The 18,908-nt window shown below is 44.6% G+C and overlaps 1 long non-coding RNA gene across 1 annotated transcript; it reads right to left on the bottom strand.

Annotated features, from left to right (window-relative positions):
• Positions 1-300: 300 nt before the first annotated feature.
• LOC135572413 (uncharacterized) lies at positions 301-17,323 on the bottom strand. Its single transcript, XR_010464265.1, has 3 exons — positions 17,084-17,323; positions 13,975-14,192; positions 301-8,732 (listed from the first exon to the last, which is right to left on the bottom strand). It is a non-coding gene; the product is annotated as an uncharacterized LOC135572413 (long non-coding RNA).
• Positions 17,324-18,908: the final 1,585 nt, after the last annotated feature.

Genomic DNA, 18,908 nt, shown 5'->3' with positions numbered 1-18,908 from the left:
AGAGGACAGTCACAGTGGCAGAATACCTGACCACTGTGACTGACCCAAAACAGAGAGGACACAGTGGCAGAATACCTGACCACTGTGACTGACCCAAAACAGAGAGGACACAGTGGCAGAATACCTGACCACTGTGACTGACCCAAAACAGAGAGGACACAGTGGCAGAATACCTGACCACTGTGACTGACCCAAACTGAAGTATAGCCTTGCTATTGATAAAGGCCGCTGATGGCTCATAAGAGAAGACAGGCTGTGTCACGAACGTCGTCAGGGAAATGACCGGACCAAGGTGCAGTGTGGTGAGCGTACATTTATTTTTATTATGAATGCCACCAACAAAACAAGAAACTGACGCACTCTAACAGAGATAGGGAACACAAACACAGACAGACATCGTAGCACAAGACAGTTGCCAGTGAGAGCTGTGTTTCTGGAACTGCTTGCTCAGAATTAGACATTTATTCATGTTCTCAAACGTCACATTTAGAAGTTGCTCCAAAAGTCTAACTTCAAAGTGTTTAAGGTTAAGTTTTAACTCCACATTTTTAAGGTTAGGGTTAAGTTCAGGCTTTAAATCTAAATTCTTAAAGTTAGGCATAATGCAGCGATAGAGAGTTTAAATATTTTTGTTTTTAACCTTAAACTCTTTGAAATGTGACTTTTGGAACAACTTTGAAATTTGATGTTGGTTTTTGACCAGTGTCAAAAACAAATTTATAATTGGTGGATTTGAACTTACAAACTTTGGAATCAGAGGCAGATGCTGACACTTGATCTCTATCCACTAAGTCCTAGCAAAATCGAAACCTACTTGACGGTAGGTTAGTATCTTGGTTAGTATCCAAGATGGCGTAGCAGTCAGACGTCTTTGTCCTGTATTGTCCCTTGTATATATCGTTTAACTTTTTCGTCGCATATCCTTTAAAATATTTTGCTAAACCTCAACATCTAAATACTCTCCTGCAACCCGCCTCACCCAATGTGGCGTGGATCTGCTTTTTTTCCTAAAGTATTTATATTTACTTCGGATCTGGAATCCCTCAACTGAAGCTAGCCAGCTAACTACCAGCTATCAGTCAGCAAACCATTACCAGCGGTCATCAGCTAACCTTCAGCTCGGAAAGCTCTCGTCAGTTCGAACAACGTGACTCTAACTAGAGCATAACGGACCTGTTATTTTTATCCCCGGATTCCTACCGCAAACTGAACATTTTCATCTGGATCTTCACAACTAGCTAACCGCAATCCCGGATGACTACTCCTGGATAGCGTTTTCATCCCAGAGCAAGCACCAATTAGCTTGAAGCTAGCCCGGCCAGGGCTCCTGTGCTACCACCGAAGTATACTCCTTGGCTACAATATCCGGACCCCTTCTACAGCCGGTATGGGGCATGGAACCCCGCAGATCCCCTACGACTGGAATACCGAAATAATCTGCCCGAGGACTCCCAACAGGCCCCTCAGGCGCGACCCCCGCTGAAGGCCCATTATGCTAACCAGCTAGGCCTGCTAGCTACCTAGAGCTACTTGGAACCCTACAAATTCCACGACTGGTCTATCGACGTCACCGCACGAAGAGGCAAAACAGACTTACCACCATCGCGACGTCCCCCAAAGGCTAACTTTCTAGCCCCTGCTATCTGCTTGCTTGCTAACCCGGTCGGCTAACTGCTAGCTCGCCTGCCCGGTCTGCTAACTGCTAGCCCTGGCTAACTGCTTGCTTGCTAACCCGGTCTGCTAACTGTTAGCCCCTGCTAACTGCTTGCTAACCCGGCCTGCTAACTGCTAGCTGCCGGGCCCGGCCTGCTAACTGCTAGCTTACCTGCCCGGTCTGTAACTGCTAGCCAATGCTAACTGCTTGCTTGCTAACCCGGCCTGCTAACTGCTAGCTTGCCCCAGTCTACTAGCTGCTAGCTTGTTAACCCCGGCCTACTAAATGTTAGCTTGTTAGCATCGGCCTGCTAACTGTCTGAATCGCTGTGTCCCCAGCCAGCCCAACCACTCACTGGACCCATATGTTCACTTGGCTACGCATGCCTCTCTCTAATATCAATATGCCTTGTCCATTACTGTCCTGGTTAGTGATTAATGTCTTATTTCACTGTAGAGCCTCTAACCCTGCTCAATATGCCTTAACCAACCATGTTGTTCCACCTCCTACATATGCGATGACATCACCTGGTTTAAACATCTCTAGAGACTATATCTCTCTCTTCATTACTCAATGCCTAGGTTTACCTACAATGTACTCACATCCTACCTTACCTTTGTCTGTACACTATGCCTTGAATCTATGCTATCGTGCCCAGAAACCTGCTCCTTTAACTCTCTGTTCCGAACGTGCTAGACGGCCAGTTCGTATAGTCTTTAGCCGTACCCTTATCCTACTTCTCCTCTGTTCCTCTGGTGATGTGGAGGTTAATCCAGGTCCTGCAGTGCCTAGCTCCACTCCCACCCCACAGGCGCTCTCATTTGTTGACTTCTGTAAATGTAAAAGCCTTGGTTTCATGCATGTTAACATTAGAAGCCTACTCCCTACATTTGTTTTACTCACTGCTTTAGCACACTCTGCCAACCTGGATGTCTTAGCCGTGTCTGAATCCTGGCGTAGGAAAACCACCAAAAACCTTGAAATTTCCATTCCTAACAATAACGTTTTCCGCCAAGATAGAACTGCCAAAGGGGGCGGTGTTGCAATCTACTGCAAATATAGTAATACAGAACTCTGCAGGCTATCTAAGTCTGTACCCAAACAATTTGAGCTTCTACTTCTAAAAATTCACCTTTCCAGAAACAAGTCTCTCACTGTTGCCGCTTGCTATAGACCTCCCTCTGCCAACAGCTGTGCCCTTGATACCATGTGTGAATTGATTGCCCCCCATCTATCTTCTGAGCTCGTGCTACTAGGTGACCTAAACTGGGACATGCTTAACACCCCGGCCATCCTACAAACTAAGCTTGATACCCTCAACCTCACACAAATTATCAATGAACCTACCAGGTACAACCCCAAATCAGTAAACACGGGCACCCTCATAGATGTCATCCTAACTAATTCGCCCTCCAAATACACCTCTGCTGTTTTCAATCAAGATCTCAGTGATCACTGCCTCATTGCCTGCATCAATAATGGGTCTGCGACCAAACGATCACCCCTAATCACTGTCAAACGCTCCCTGAAACATTTCTGCGAGCAAGCCTTTCTAATCGACCTGGCCGTGGTATCCTGGAATAACATTGACCTCATCCCGTCAGTAGATGATGCCTGGCTATTCTTTAAAAGTGCCTTCCTCACCATCTTAAATAAGCATGCCCCTCTCAAAAAAATGAGAACCAGGAATAGATATAGTCCTTGGTTCACTCCAGACCTGTCTGCTCTTGACCAGCACAAAAACATCCTGTGGCGTTCTGCATTAGCATCGAATAGCCCCCGTGATATGCAACTTTTCAAGGAAGTTAGGAACAAATATACACAGGCAGTTAGAAAAGCTAAAGCAAGCTTTTTCAAACAGAAATTTGCATCCTGTAGTACTAACTCAAAAAAGTTCTGGGACACTGTAAAGTCCATGGAGAATAAGAGCACCTCATCCCAGCTGCCCACTGCTCTGAGGCTAGGAAACACTGTCACCACCGATAAATCCACTATAATTGAGAATTTCAATAAGCATTTCTCTATGGCTGGCCATGCTTTCCACTTGGCTACCCCTATCCCAGCCAACAGCTCTGCACCCCCTCAGCAACCCGCCTAAACCCCCACCATTTCTCCTTTACCCAAATCCAGATAGCTGATGTTCTGAAAGAGCTGCAAAATCTGGACCCCTACAAATCAGCGGGGCTAGACAATCTGGACCCTCTCTTTCTAAAATGATCTGCCGAAATGGTTGCAACCCCTATTACTAGCCTGTTCAACCTCCCTTTCGTATCGTCTGAGATTCCCAAAGATTGGGAAGCTGCCGTGGTCATCCCCCTCTTCAAAGCGGGTGACATTCTAGACCCAAACTGCTACAGACCTATATCTGTCCTACCCTGTCTTTCTAAGGTCTTCGAAAGCCAAACAGATTACTGACCATTTCGAATCCCACCATACCTTCTCCGCTATGCAATCTGGTTTCAGAGCTAGTCATGGGTGCACCTCAGCCACGCTCATGGTTCTAAACGACATCATAACCGCCATCGATAAGAGACATTACTGTGCAGCTGTATTCATCGATCTGGCCAAGGCTTTCGACTCTGTCAATCACAACATTCTTATTGGCAGACTCGACAGCCTTGGTTTCTCAAATGATTGCCTCGCCTGGTTTACCAACTACTTCTCTGAAAGAGTTCAGTGTGTCAAATCTGAGGGACTGTTGTCCGGACCTCTGACAGTCTCTATGGGTGTGCCACAGGGTTCAATTCTCTTTCTGTATACATCAATGATGTTGCTCTTGCTGCTGGTGATTCTCTGATCCACCTCTACGCAGACGACATCATTCTGTATACTTCTGGCCCCTCCTTGGACACTGTGTTAACTAACCTCCAGACGAGCTTCAATGCCATACAACTCTCCTTCCGTGGCCTCCAACTGCTCTTGTAAAACTAAATGCATGCTATTTGATCGATCACTGCCCGCACCTGCTCGCCCGTCCAGCATCACTACTCTGGACGGCTCTGACTTACGTGGACAACTACAAATACCTGGGTGTCTGATTAGACTGTAAACTCTCCTTCCAGACTCACATTAAGCATCTCCAATCCAAAATTACATCTAGAATCGGCTTCCTATATCGCAACAAAGCATCCTTCACTCATGCTGCCAAAAATACCCTCGTAAAACTGACCACCCTAACGATCCTCGACTTCGGTGATGTCATCTATAAAATAGCCTCCAACACTCTACTCAACAAACTGGATGCAGTCTATCACAGTGCCATCCGTTTTGTCACCAAAGCCCCACACACTACCCACCATTACGACCTGTACGCTCTCGTTGGTTGGCCCTCGCTTCATACTCGTCGCCAAATCCACTGGCTACAGGTTATCTACAAGTCTCTGCTAGGTAAAGCCCCGCCTTATCTCAGCTCACTGGTCACCATAGCAGCACCCACTCGTAGCCACGCGCTCCAGCAGGTATATCTCACTGGTCACCCCCAAAGCCAATTCCTCCTTTGGTTGTCTTTCCTTCCAGTTCTCTGCTGCCCATGACTGGAACGAATTGCAAAAATCTCTGAAGTTGGAGACTCACATCTCCCTCACTAGCTTTAAGCACCAGCTGTCAGAGCAGCTTACAAATCACTGCACCTGTACATAGCCCATCTGTAAACATCCCATCTATCTACCTACCTCATCCCCATACTGGTATTTATTTATTTTGCTCCTTTGCACCCCAGTATCTATACCTGAACATTCACCTTCTGCACATCTACCATTCCGGTGTTTAATTGCTATATTGTAATTACTTCGCCACCATGGCCTATTTATTTCCTTAACTTACCTCATTTGCACTCACTGTATATAGACTTTTTGTTTTCTTTTGTTCTACTGTATTATTGACTGTATGTTTTGTTTATTCCACGTGTAACTCTGTGTTGTTGTATGTGTCGAACTGCTTTCCTTTTTTCTTGGCCAGGTCGCAGTTGTAAATGAGAACTTGTTCTCAACTAGCCTACCTGGTTAAATAAAGGTGAAATAAAGGTGAAATAAATTAAAAAAGGTAACAGCGCTCACTGTTGCCCCCTAGTGGCTGTCCCCAGACATGGACCTCGGATACTGACTTGTATAATGGTTGATAATATAAATACTGCCAACTCACTGAGCCTCCAAGCTACCAGAAGCTAGATACTGTATTTCTCTCTGAGGTCACAACCCATCCATCAGCCATCTGAAATTGGAGCATGGTTTATATAAGTGCATAAAATAGCTTTACTCTCTCACACACACACAGACACACACAGAGGGTTCTCTTTCTTTCTCCTGACTTAATTGCGTATCTATATTTATCTGAGCAGAATATGCTATTTTAAGCCTGAAGCTCTTGCGACTGATATCAGAAAGCTACATTGTTCAGTGTACCTAGGGTTGCACGTTTTGGGGAATATTCAAAGGTGGAAACTTTCCGTGGGAATTAACGTGAATATATGCAAATTAATATTAATACCATTTAGATGTTTTATCAGAAATCATGGTAAGACCCAAGTGCAGACAGTGTGAAGTAACCATGTTGATTGTAACCACAAGTGCAGTCAAACGACAGGTCCAGGCAGGCGTCAATAATCCAGAGCAGAGGCCAAGGTAGAGGACGGCCGGCCGGCAGACAGGCTCAGGTCAGGTAGAGGTCGATAATCCAGAGCAGAGGCCAAGGTACAGGCCGGCCGGCCGGCCGGCAGACAGGCTCAGGTCAGGTAGAGGTCGATAATCCAGAGGTGGAGCAACGGTACAGGACAGAAGGCAGTGGTCAGGCGGGTGGGTACGGGGTCAAGACAGGCAAAGGTCAAGAACCAGGAGGACGAGAGACTAGGGCAAACCAAGCGCTGAGACAAACCACTGGTAGGCTTGAACAAACAAGACAAACTGGCAACAGACAAACAGACAACACAGGTATAAATACATAGGGGATAATGGGGGAAATAGACAACACCTGGAGGGGGGTGGAGATAAGCACAAGGACAGGTGAAACAGATCAGGGCGTGACATGTTTTTTGCATTGGATATATTTACCATACCATATGGAGACAGAAACATAAACCTTTTACCGTAGTAGACTTAATTGCAAATGATTAAATCCTTCCAACAGAAAAAATAATAATAATTTAGTTATGAATTGAACTTTAATTAAATGAGTTGACTCTTCACATGGGATGATTTCACTGATCAACAAAAGAAAGGGAATATTGAATGATCCCCAATGATCTATCACATCTCCCCAAAAATCTGTAAAAGGATAGTCTAGAAATGAAAGCTTTGGTTGTCTTCCTCTAAGGCTTCCATGACTTCTCTGTGGACCTCCTCAATGTTCAGCTCTTGAACATCAGACTCTGAGGCCTCATCTTCACTGTCACTTCCCAACCTTGTTGAGCATGGCTCGTTGTCAGGCTCAAAAATCCAACAATTTGCCCGGATGGCCACCAATCTTTCAACCCTTGTATTGGTCAGTCTGTTGCGTGCTTTGGTGTGTGTGTTCCCAAACAAGGACCAGTTGCGCTCTGAGGTGGCTGATGTTGGTGGGATTTGGAGGATGATGGAGGCAACAGGGGAAAGAGCCTCAGATCCACAAAGTCCCTTCCACCAGGTGGCTGATGAGATATGTTGGCATGACTTTCATGTTGCATCTCTATCCCAAAGCCCTTGCTTGGAAGTGTATTTTGCCAGACTGCCAAGAACCTTGCCCTCATCCATACCAAGGTGGCAAGACACAGTAGTGATGACACCATAGGCCTTGTTGATCTCTGCACCAGACAGGATGCCCTTGCCAGCATACTTGGGGTCCAACATGTACTCTGTGGCGTGTATGGGCTTCAGGCAGAAGTCTTCACGCTTTTTGATGTATTTCAGAACTGCAGTTTCCTCTGCTTGGAGCAACAGTGAAGTGGGCAGGGCAGTATGGATTTCTTCTCTTACATCTACAAGCAGAGTCTGAACATCAGACAGGATGGCATTGTCTCCCTCAATCCGTGCAATGGCTACTGCTATAGGTTTCAGGCTGCTTATCACTCTCTCCCAAAATACATCATCCAGGAGGATTCTCTTGATTTGGGCTGTCCATATCAGCAGACTGTGATATGGCCATTTCTTGGAGAAACTCCTTCCCCTCCAGGAGACTGTCAAACATTATGACAACACCACCCCAATGGGTGATGCTGGGCAGCTTGAATGTGGTGCTCTTATTCTTCTCACTTTGCTTGGTGAGGTAGATTGCTGCTATAACTTGATGACTTAACAGTTTCCTTGGCTCTCTTGTAAAGTGTATCCATTGTTTTCAGTGCCATCATGTACTTGAGGATCAGATTCAATTCATGAGCCACACAGCCAATGGGTGTGATGTGAGGGTAGGACTCCTCCACTTTAGACCAAGCAGCCTTCATGTTCCCAGCATTGTCTGTCACCAGTGCAAATACCTTCTGTGGTCCAAGGTCATTGATGACTGCCTTCAGCTCATCTGCAGAGAGACCGGTGTGTCTGTTGTCCCTTTTGTCTGTGCTCTTGTAGAATATTGGTTGAGGGGTGGATATGATGTAGGTAATTATTCCTTTCCCACGAACATTCAACCATCAGAGATCATTAGAATACAGTCTGCTTTCTCTGTGATTTGCTTCACCTTCACTTGAACTCTGTTGAACTCTGCATCCAGCAAATTAGTAGATAAAGCATGTCTGGTTGGAGGGGTGTATGCTGGGCGAGGAACATTCAGAAATCTCTTCCAATACGCATTGCCTGTGAGCATCAGAGGTGAACCAGTTGCATACGCATCCAGAGCAAGACAATCATCAGCATTTCTCTGACTACGTTCCTCCATTGAGTCAAAAAAAAAATCCAAGAGCTGTTGCTATCGATAAGGTGTCTGATTCATCGTTTTCACCTCGAATAGAAGTAGAGGGACTTTTGTCAGAGGTTGCTCGTTGTGAGCGCTGAGGGAACATTATGCACTTTGTTGCGTTCTTTACATATGATTTGGAACAGTATTTGCCAATGTACACAGCTTTTTAGCTGCAGTGAAACGTCTCCACACATCAGATAGTTCCCGTGGCATTTTCCTGTGAAGAATAGAAAAAAAATGAGTCCAAAAAACCCCGAATACAATTCCATGTACAGATAAATTGTTAAGCAATTAGATTAACTTTCCATGGAAAATTTCCGACACTTTGCAAACCCTAAGTGTGCCTGAAGCTCTCGCGACTGATATCAGAAAGCATCATTATTCAGTGTGTGTCTTTCTTTCTTTGCCTATCTACCTCTAACCATGTGAGCACCCACACCAAGCTGAATAATATTATGTGTAGACTGCTGTTTGGAGAATACATCGAAAAGGCCCAGAGTTACAGATCCAGAGGGGATGACAGGTTCTTACTAGATCACAGTGTTAAGTTGATGTGATATACATGTCTGTCTCAGTGTTAAGTTGATGTGATATACAGTACATGTCTGTCCCAGTGTTAAGTTGATGTGATATACAGTACATGTCTGTCTCAGTGTTAAGTTGATGTGATATACAGTACATGTCTGTCTCAGTGTTAAGTTGATGTGATATACTTGTCTGTCTCAGTGTTAAGTTGATGTGATATACTTGTCTGTCCCAGTGTTAAATTGATGTGATATACAGTACATGTCTGTCTCAGTGTTAAGTTGATGTGATATACACTCATACTGTCTGGTAGAGGGCATGGTACAAGGTCAGTTAGGGCTGTTGGGGCGTGGTACAGTGTCGGTCAGGACCATTGGGGTGTGGTGCAGTGCAGTATGGGTAGTGATTACTGTGTCCAGACTTCTGGATAGGGTGTGATCTGGTTGCTAGGATACACAGCTGCTGCCAACAGTAGATATGATTTATAATGGCTAGTCCCTGTCACTCTGTCTTTTTCATTCCTTTTTTCTCTCATTCCCTCTAGCTTTCTCTCTCCTCCCTATGTATCTTTCTTTTTCACTCTTTATCCTACCACTGTGTGTGTGTGTGTGTGTGTGTGTGTGTGTGTGTGTGTGTGTGTGTGTGTGTATTTGCATGTGTGTGGTATCTGTGTGTCTGCGTGTGTGTGGTGTTTGAGAGAGTGAGAGAGAGAGAGAGTGTTTGTGTATCTTCACCCAGTTGAATGGATGATATTGATCTACAGGGACTTGATCTACTCCAGGATTAAACCCCCCCCAGGAAGGAAAAACAGAAAGAGTCAGAGACAGAGAGAGAAACCCCCCCAGGAAGGAACAACAGAAAGAGTCAGAGAGAGAGAGAGATAACCTCTCAGGAAGGAACAACAGAAAGAGTCAGAGAGAGAGAGAGACACCCCTCAGGAAGGAACAACAGACAGAGTCAGAGACACAGAGAGAGAGAAACCTCTCAGGAAGGAACAACAGAAAGAGTCAGAGACAGAGAGAGAGAGAAACCTCTCAGGAAGGAACAACAGAAAGAGTCAGAGACAGAGAGAGAGAGAGAAACCTCTCAGGAAGGAACAACAGACAGAGTCAGAGAGAGAGAGAGAGAGAGAGAAACCTCTCAGGAAGGAACAACAGAAAGAGTCAGAGAGAGAGAGAGAGAGAGAAACCTCTCAGGAAGGAACAACAGAGTCAGAGACACAGAGAGAGAGAGAGAGAAACCCCCTCAGGAAGGAACAACAGACAGAGTCAGAGACACAGAGAGAGAGAGAGAGAAACCCCCTCAGGAAGGAACAACAGACAGAGTCAGAGACACAGAGAGAGAGAAACCCCCTCAGGAAGGAACAACAGAAAGAGTCAGAGACACAGAGACACAGAGAGAGAGAGAGAGAAACCCCCTCAGGAAGGAACAACAGACAGAGTCAGAGACACAGAGAGAGAGAAACCCCCTCAGGAAGGAACAACAGAAAGAGTCAGAGACACAGAGAGAGAGAGAGAGAGAGAGAGAGAGAGAGAGAAACCCCTCAGGAAGGAACAACAGAAAGAGTTCGAGAGAAAGAAAGAACAAGGTGGGTACACTCATACTGTAACAGCTATACAAGCACAACTCAAGCAATTCGTTCCAGTCATTGGCAGCCAAAGTAGGAATTGGCTTTGAGGATGACCAGTGAAATATACCTTCTGGAGCGCGTGCTCATGGTGAGTGTTGCTATGGTGACCAGTGAGCTGAGATAAGGCGGGGCTTTGCTTAGCAAAGACTTATAGATGACCTGGAGCCAGTCAGTTTGGCGACGGATATTTAGTGAGGGCCAGCAGACGAGAGCATACAGGTCGCAGTGGTGGGTGGCATATGGGACTTTGGTGACAAAATGGATGGCACTGTGATAGACTGCATCCAATTTACTGAGTAGAGTGTTGGAGGCTATTTTGTAAATTACATCGCCGAAGTCGGTAGGATAGTCAGTTTTACGAGGGTGTTTGGCAGTATGAGTGAAGGAGGCTTTGTTGCGAAATAGGAAACCAATTCTAGATTTATTTTTGGATTGGAGATGCTTAATGTGAATCTGGAAAGAGAGTTTACAGTCTAACCAGACACCTAGGTATTTGTAGTTGTCCACATATTCTAAGTCAGAACCATCCAGAGTAGTGATGCTAGTCGGGGGGGCAGGTGTGGGCAGCGATCGGTTGAAGAGCATGTACTTTGTTTTATAAGCATTTAAGAACCGTTGGGGGCCCCGGGAGGTGTGTTGTATGGCATTGAAGTTCATTTGGAGGTTTGTTAAGACAGTGTCCAAAGAAGGGACAGATGTATACAGAATGGTGTCGTCTGCATAGAGGTGGATCAGAGAATCACCAGCAGCAAGAGCGACATCATTGATACAGAGAAAAGAGTCGGCCTGAGATTTGAACCCTGTGACACCCCCAAAGAGACTTCCAGAGGTCCGGACAACCGGCCCTACGATTTGACACACTGAACTCTGTCTGAGAAGTAGTTGGTGAACCAGGTGAGGCAATCATTAGAGAAACCAAGGCTATTGAGTCTGCCGATAAGAATGCGCTGATTGACAGAGTCGAAAGCCTTGGCCAGGTCGATGAAGATGGCTGCACAGTACTGTCTTCTATCCATGGTGGTTATGATATCGTTTAGGACCTTGAGCGTGGCTGAAGTGCACCCATGACCAGCTCTGAAACCAGATTGCATAGCAGAGAAGGTACGGTAGGATTCAAAATGGTCGGTGATCTGTTTGTTAACTTGGCTTTCGAAGATTTTAGAAAGGCAGGGCAGGATGGATATAGGTCTGTAACAGTTTGGGTCTAGAGTGTCTCCCCCTTTTAAAAAGGGGTTGACCACGGCAGCTTTCCAATCTTTAGGGATATCAGACGATACGAGAGGTTGAACAGGCTAGTAATAGGGGTTGCAACAATCGCGGCAGATCATTTTAGAAAGAAAGGAAGATTGTCTAGCCCAGCTGATTTGTAGGGGTCCAGATTTTACAGCTCGTTCAGAACATCAGCTATCTGGATTTTGGTGAAGGAGAAGCGGGGGACGGATTGGGCAGGTTGCTGCAGGGGGTGCAGAGCTGTTGGCTGGGGTAGGGGTAGCCAGGTGGAAAGCATCACCGGCCTTAGAAACATGCTTATTGAAATGTATCGGTGGTGACAGAGTTTCCTAGCCTCAGTGCAATGGGCAGCTGGGAGGAGGTGCTCTTATTCTCCATGGACTTTACTGTGTCCCAGAACTTTTTGTAATTACTGCTACAGGATGCGCATTTCTGATTGAAAAAGCTAGCCTAAACTTTCCTAACTGACTATGTATATTGGTTCCTGACTTCCCTGAAAAGTTGCATATCGCAACTCATATCGCTATTTGATTCTAATCCAGTACGCCAAAGGAGGTTTTTGTGCTGGTCAAGGGCAGTCAAGTCAGGAGTGAACCAGGGGCTATATCTGTTCTTAGTTCTACATTTTTTGACTGGGGCATGCTTATTTAAGATGGTGAGGAAAGCACTTTTATTAAAGAACAACCAGGCATCCTCTACTGATGGGATGAGGTCAATATCCTTCCAGGATACCCGGGCCACGTTGATTAGAAATGCCTGCTCACTAAAGTATTTTAGGGAGCATTTGACAGTGATGAGGGGTGGTCATTTGACTGTGCACCCATTACGGACGCAGGCAATGAGGCAGTGATCGCTGAGATACTGGTTGAAGACAGCAGAGGTGTATTTGGAGGGCAAGTTGGTCAGGATGATATCTATGAGGGTGCCCATGTTTACGGATTTAGAGTTGTACCTGGTAGGTTCCTTGATAATTTGTGTGAGATTGAGGGCATCTAGCTTAGATTGTAGGACGGCCGGGGTGTTAAGCATATCCCAGTTTAAGTCACCTAACAGTACGAGTTCTGAAGATAGATTGGGGGCAATCAATTCGCATATGGTGTCCAGGGCACAGCTGGGGGCTGAGGGGGGTCTATAACAAGCGGCAACAGTGAGAGACTTATTTCTGGAAAGGTGGATTTTTAAAAGTAGAAGCTCGATCTGTTTGGGCACAAACCTGGATAGTAAGACAGAACTGCAGGCTATCTCTGCAGTAGATTGCAACTCCGCCCCTTTTGGCAGTTCTATCTTGACAGAAAATGTTGTAGTTAGGGATGGAGATTTCAGAATTTTTGTGGCCTGCCTAAGCCAGGATTCATACAAGGCTAGGACATCCAGGTTGGCGGAGTGTGCTAAAGCAGTGAATAAAACAAATTTAGGAAGCTCTGGGTTGATATCGCACTGTGCAGACTGGCAGGTAATTGTCCAAGCTAGAGCTGGCTAGTTTCCTAGCTAACGGTGAAGACCGCTAGCAGTGGCAAACAATGACTAGTAGCTAGTTTGCTGGCTAGCCTCTGATGTGGGTTCCAGTTATGAGGTATAACAAAATAGCAGATCAGTACCACATTGGGTGAGGCTGGTTGCAGGAAAGTATGTTTAGTTCGTAGATGGAAAGTGAGATTCAAATTTACGAGAAAAAAAACGAAAAAACAGGCTATTTACAGACTAATTAACACAGGACAAGACACATCTGACTGCTACTCCATCTTGAAATGCTTACTTACAAGCCCTTAAAATTAAGTTGGATTGGACCCTTTTTAGCTCGGGACTGCATAACTGTGTCTAATTTGTTTATTAATAAGGATTTGCGTTCCGTCAACGAGACAGTTGTAAATCATGCAGCGCGTTATATCAAGATCACATATTTTAGAGAAACAACAATTGAAAGAAACATAGAAGTGTCTTATATCGACTGAAAGCTTACATTCCTGTTTTAAACAAATCAAAATACATGTTATATTCTATATTTTCTAACAAGCCACCCTCTGCCTTGATGACAGCTTTGCACACTCTTTGGCATTCTCTCTACCAGCTTCACCTGGAATGCTTTTCCAACAGTCTTGAAGGAGTTCCCACATATGCTGAGCACTTGTTGGCTGCTTTTCCTTCCCTCTGCAGTCCAACTCATCCCAAACCATCTCATTTGGGTTGAGGTCAGGTGATTGTGGAGGCCAGGTCATCTGATGCAGCACTCCATCACTCTCCTTCTTGGTCAAATAGCCCTTACAATGCCGGGAGGTGTGTTGGGTCATTGTCCTGTTGAAAAACAAATGATGGTCTGACTATACTCACACACACAGGGCTTTTAACAAAGTGTCAACTTACATATTTGACACACAATTACATTGTGCATGTTCTTTTATACAGTAATTATTATTCAACATGTCCTAACCTGGGATTTGAACTCACAACCTCTTGGTTCAAGGCACTCTGATCTTTCTCGCTGTCCGTGTCAAGAATCAGTTAATCTGAAAATTCTCTCATCATTGATTTTATTTACTTATTTCAGCAATAAGGGCTTTCTGTATACAGTCGTGGCCAAAAGGTTTGAGAATTACACAAATATTAATTTCCACAAAGTTTGCCGCTTCAGTGTCTTTAGATATTTTTGTCAGATGTTACTGTGGAATACTGAAGTATAATTACAAGCATTTCATAAGTGTCAAAGGCTTTTATTGACAATTACATGAAGTTGATGCAAAGAGTCAATATTTGCAGTGTTGACCCTTCTATTTCAAGTCCTCTGCAATCCACCCTGGCATGCTATCAATTAACTTCTGGGCCACATCCTGACTGATGGCAGCCCATTCTTGCATAATCAATGCTTGGAGTTTGTCAGAATTTGTGGGGTTTTGTTTGTCCACCCACCTCTTGAGGATTGACCAGAAGTTCTCAATTGGATTAAGGTCTGGGGAGTTTCCTGGCCATGGACCCAAAATATAGATGTTTTGTTCCCCGAGCCACTTAGTTATCACTATTACCTTATGGCAAGGTTCTCCATCATGCTGGAAAAGGCATTGTTCGTCACCAAACTGTTCCTGGATGGTTGGGAGGAGTTGTTCTCAGAGGATGTGTTGGTACCATTCTTTATTCATGGCTGTGTTCTTAGGCAAAATTGTGAGTGAGCCCACTCCCTTGGCTGAGAAGCAACCCCACACATGAATGGTCTCAGGATGATTTACTGTTGGCATGACACAGGACTGATGGTAGCGCTCACCTTGTCTTCTCCGAGCAAGATTTTTTCCGGACGCCCCAAACAATCGGAAAGGGGATTCATCAGAGAAAATGACTTCACCCCAGTCCTCAGCAGTCCAATCCCTGTACCGTTTGCAGAATATCAGTCTGTCCCTGATGTTTTTCCTGGAGAAAAGTGGCTTCTTTGCTGCCCTTCTTGACACCAGGCCATCCTTCAAAAGTCTTCGCCTCACTCAGATGCACTCACACCTGCCTGCTGCCATTCCTGAGCAAGCTCTGTACTGGTGGTGCCCCGATCCCGCAGCTGAATCAACTTTTGGAGAAGGTCCTGGCGCTTGCTGGACTTTCTTGGAAGCCTTCTTCACAACAATTGAACCGCTCTCCTTGAAGTTCTTGATGATCTGATAAATGGTTGATTTAGGTGCAATGTTACTGGCAGCAATATCCTTGCCTGTGAAGCCCTTTTAGTGCAAAGCAATGATGACGGCACATGTTTCCTTGCAGGTAACCATGGTTGACAGAGGAAGAACAATGATTCCAAGCACCACCCTCCTTTTGAAGCTTCCAGTGTGTTATTCGAACTCAATCAGCATGACAGAGTGATCTCCAGCCATGTCCTTGTCAACACTCACACCTGTGTTAATGAGAGAATCACTAACATGTTGTCAGCTGGTCCTTTTGTGGCAGGGCTTAAATGCAGTGGAAATGTTTTTGGGGGATTCAGTTCCTTTGCATGGCAAAAAGGGACTTTGCAATGAATTGCAATTCATCTGATCACTCTTCATAACATTCTGGAGTAAATGCAAAATACCATCATACAAACTGAGGCAGCAGACTTTGTGAAAATGTATATTTGTGTTTCTCAAAACTTTTGGCCACGACTTTAGTTGCCTAATGTTGGTGGGGTATGTTAACCTGTTTAATCATCAAGTTAATCATCGGCTACCCTATTTTTAAAATAGGCCATCATCAATGTCAATCGTGAATGATAATTCTTCACGTTTCACCACTGAAACAGCCAAACTGCATCTCCATGACAATCATTTGATTGATCTCAATCAGTTTCATGGGAATAGGCATTTAGATATTTTTGAATCACTGTTTTGTGAGCGAATGTAGAGCAGATCGTGTTAAACTATTAGCCTTTCTTGTATTTGGTTTAAATCAGAGAATACTTCCTGCCTAGTGGTGCGCTCTGTTGAGTTTTGGCGCATGAGATTTATTTTTTGACTATTCAGCTTCAAATGTCATTAGAAATGAGGTGGTGTTTTGGGTGGAACAGTGATGTCATAGGCCTACCAGGCTATGGTGTTATAGTCAGTTCTGTTATGTAAAATAATATTTCATCATTACGTGATCTTGCAAGACACGGATTCAGTTTTGATCTAACTTTACTAAACCAGCACCATTGTGAGAAGCGATAATCTTCTCTTTGTAATATTAATCATTTTAAGAGATTGGAGACGCCAGGAACACGCCAGGTAGACGCCAGGTACACGCAATGACGTTAAGTAAGTTGAACCGTTCAGCCAGTTCAGGAATAAAACAACTATAATTTGCAGTATATCCTAATAGGCTTACGACTACGTGGTACAGCTATTTGTAGGCTATAGCCTAATGTAAATACACATACATTTAGCTTAATGTCATTGCACTGTTTGCGAAGAAGAGAACTTTATTGCGAGTAGGCATTTCATTGTATTTGTGTCGCTTACACATTGTATCATAAATCAACTTTGATTTGATTAGTTTCCAACACATGGCTACAATATACCCGATTACAGAATAAAATAGAGGTGAACTATCAATTCATATCATTTATTTGCATAGATTAAAACATGCTATCAAATCAATTGACCAACAAGTGAGCATAAATCATTACTACTGCAGGAAAAACAGCCTTTGATTGTATTAATGCATCTCAATAAACTATAACTTAAATGCATTATTACCTCCAACTTGGCCCAATTCACATTTCCAATTGCCCACCCTGACATACACAGCTGGAACAGGCCCCGTGCCTCAACCAATAGCCAATGTAGGGTAACTATCCCACGAAGGGAGACAGCAACTTGCAGAGAGGGTCAGGCACCTTGGGCTTTGCGGTGGCCACTCTGGTTTGGGTGTCCTCGGCAGAATGGTGTCGCCGTAACCAAATGGTCACATATCGTTCTGGGTTCCACTGCGCAAGAGGGGGGTTATGAACATCAAGGGAGACACACATTGAATTTTTATTATTTCTGATTGGCTAAAGTGGTCAAGCCTCCGATGGGTCTCTGCAGTGCAGATGTGTAAACTATGGTTCTTCATCATGTAACCTATAGTTCTTCATTATTCTCGTCACCACCAGAGAGAAGATAAAGAAAACCCCATTGACCAACCCCATTGACCTACTTCATTGACCTACCCCATTGATCTGCCAAATTGACCTGCCCCATTGACCTACCCCATTGACCTGCCACATTGACCTACCCCATTGACCTACCCCATTGACCTACCCCATTGACCTACCCCATTGACCTACCTCTAGGCTGCTCTACATCTTGATTTGTTTCATCATTCTGTCATTTAAATTAGTGATAATTAAATATAATTGATTTAGAATTTATCAGAATATATTTTACAAAAATATATTTTTACCAGCTCAAAATAACTAAATAGTTTCAACCAGCTCAATATTTGTTTTTTAGTGAGGGAGCAAAGCTTCTCTGAGCTCTGGCAACACTATAGTGAGCTCTGGCAACACTGAGCTCTGGCAACACTGAGGTCTGGCAACACTATAGTGAGCTCTGGCAACACTATAGTGAGCTCTGGCAACACTATAGTGAGCTCTGGCAACACTATAGTGAGCTCTGGCAACACTATAGTGAGCTCTGGCAACACTATAGTGAGCTCTGGCAACACTATAGTGAGCTCTGGCAACACTATAGTGAGCTCTGGCAACACTATAGTGAGCTCTGGCAACACTATAGTGAGCTCTGGCAACACTATACCCCTGAAAGTAAGAAAGAAAAATCCCAGTGAACTTTGTACCAGTTCACAACAGAAAACCAATTTTTCCTTTGGAAAAAAATGTCTTACAATCTTTATTCCTGTAGTTTTGCTTGCCGGTACTCTGAATGTGACCATGAGCTGTTAGCCTACTGGCAGCAGCTTTGAGACATGGTACTATGTCCATTAGTCACAAAAAAACTCAACTAAATCCATGTTCATTATTCTTTCTTTAAGAAAAGATAACAAGAACTGCAGAAAATACATTTGACATTTCTTTAAAAAAAATTATATCCATGACAGTCAACTTTGTACTGGTTAACCCTAGATCATTCTCTAATCATTTCTACATCAGCCTAGATTATTATATAATCATCCCATATCAGCCTAACCGTCAGCTCTAGTAGGTCCTCAGTGAGGAAAGGGTGTTTGTTTACAGTCTGAACTTAACAATGGTCCTTCTCCTCAGAGCCAAAAGGTTATTCCTGCTACAACTCCTCCCTTCCTCTGCCTCTCTCCCTCCCCTCCTTCTCTGTCTCTCCCCTCCCCTCCTGCCTCTCCCCCTCCCCCTTCTCTCCTCTCTCCTTCCTCCTTCTCTGCCTCTCCCTCCTCCCTCCTCTCATCCCTCCTCCTCATCCCTCCTCTCATCCCTCCTCATCCTTCTCTCCCTCCTCTCATCCTTCTCTCCCTCCTCTCATCCCTTCCTCCCTCTCATCCCTCATCTCATCCTCCTCCCCCTCATCCTTCTCATCCTTCTCCCTTCTCTCCCTCCTTCATCCTCCCCCT

The sequence above is a fragment of the Oncorhynchus nerka genome, linkage group LG7 (genome assembly GCF_034236695.1).
Source record: "Oncorhynchus nerka isolate Pitt River linkage group LG7, Oner_Uvic_2.0, whole genome shotgun sequence".
Lineage (NCBI taxonomy): Eukaryota > Metazoa > Chordata > Actinopteri > Salmoniformes > Salmonidae > Oncorhynchus > Oncorhynchus nerka.
Note: the sequence above shows the minus strand (reverse complement) of the source record. Positions and strands in the feature narration are given on the sequence as shown.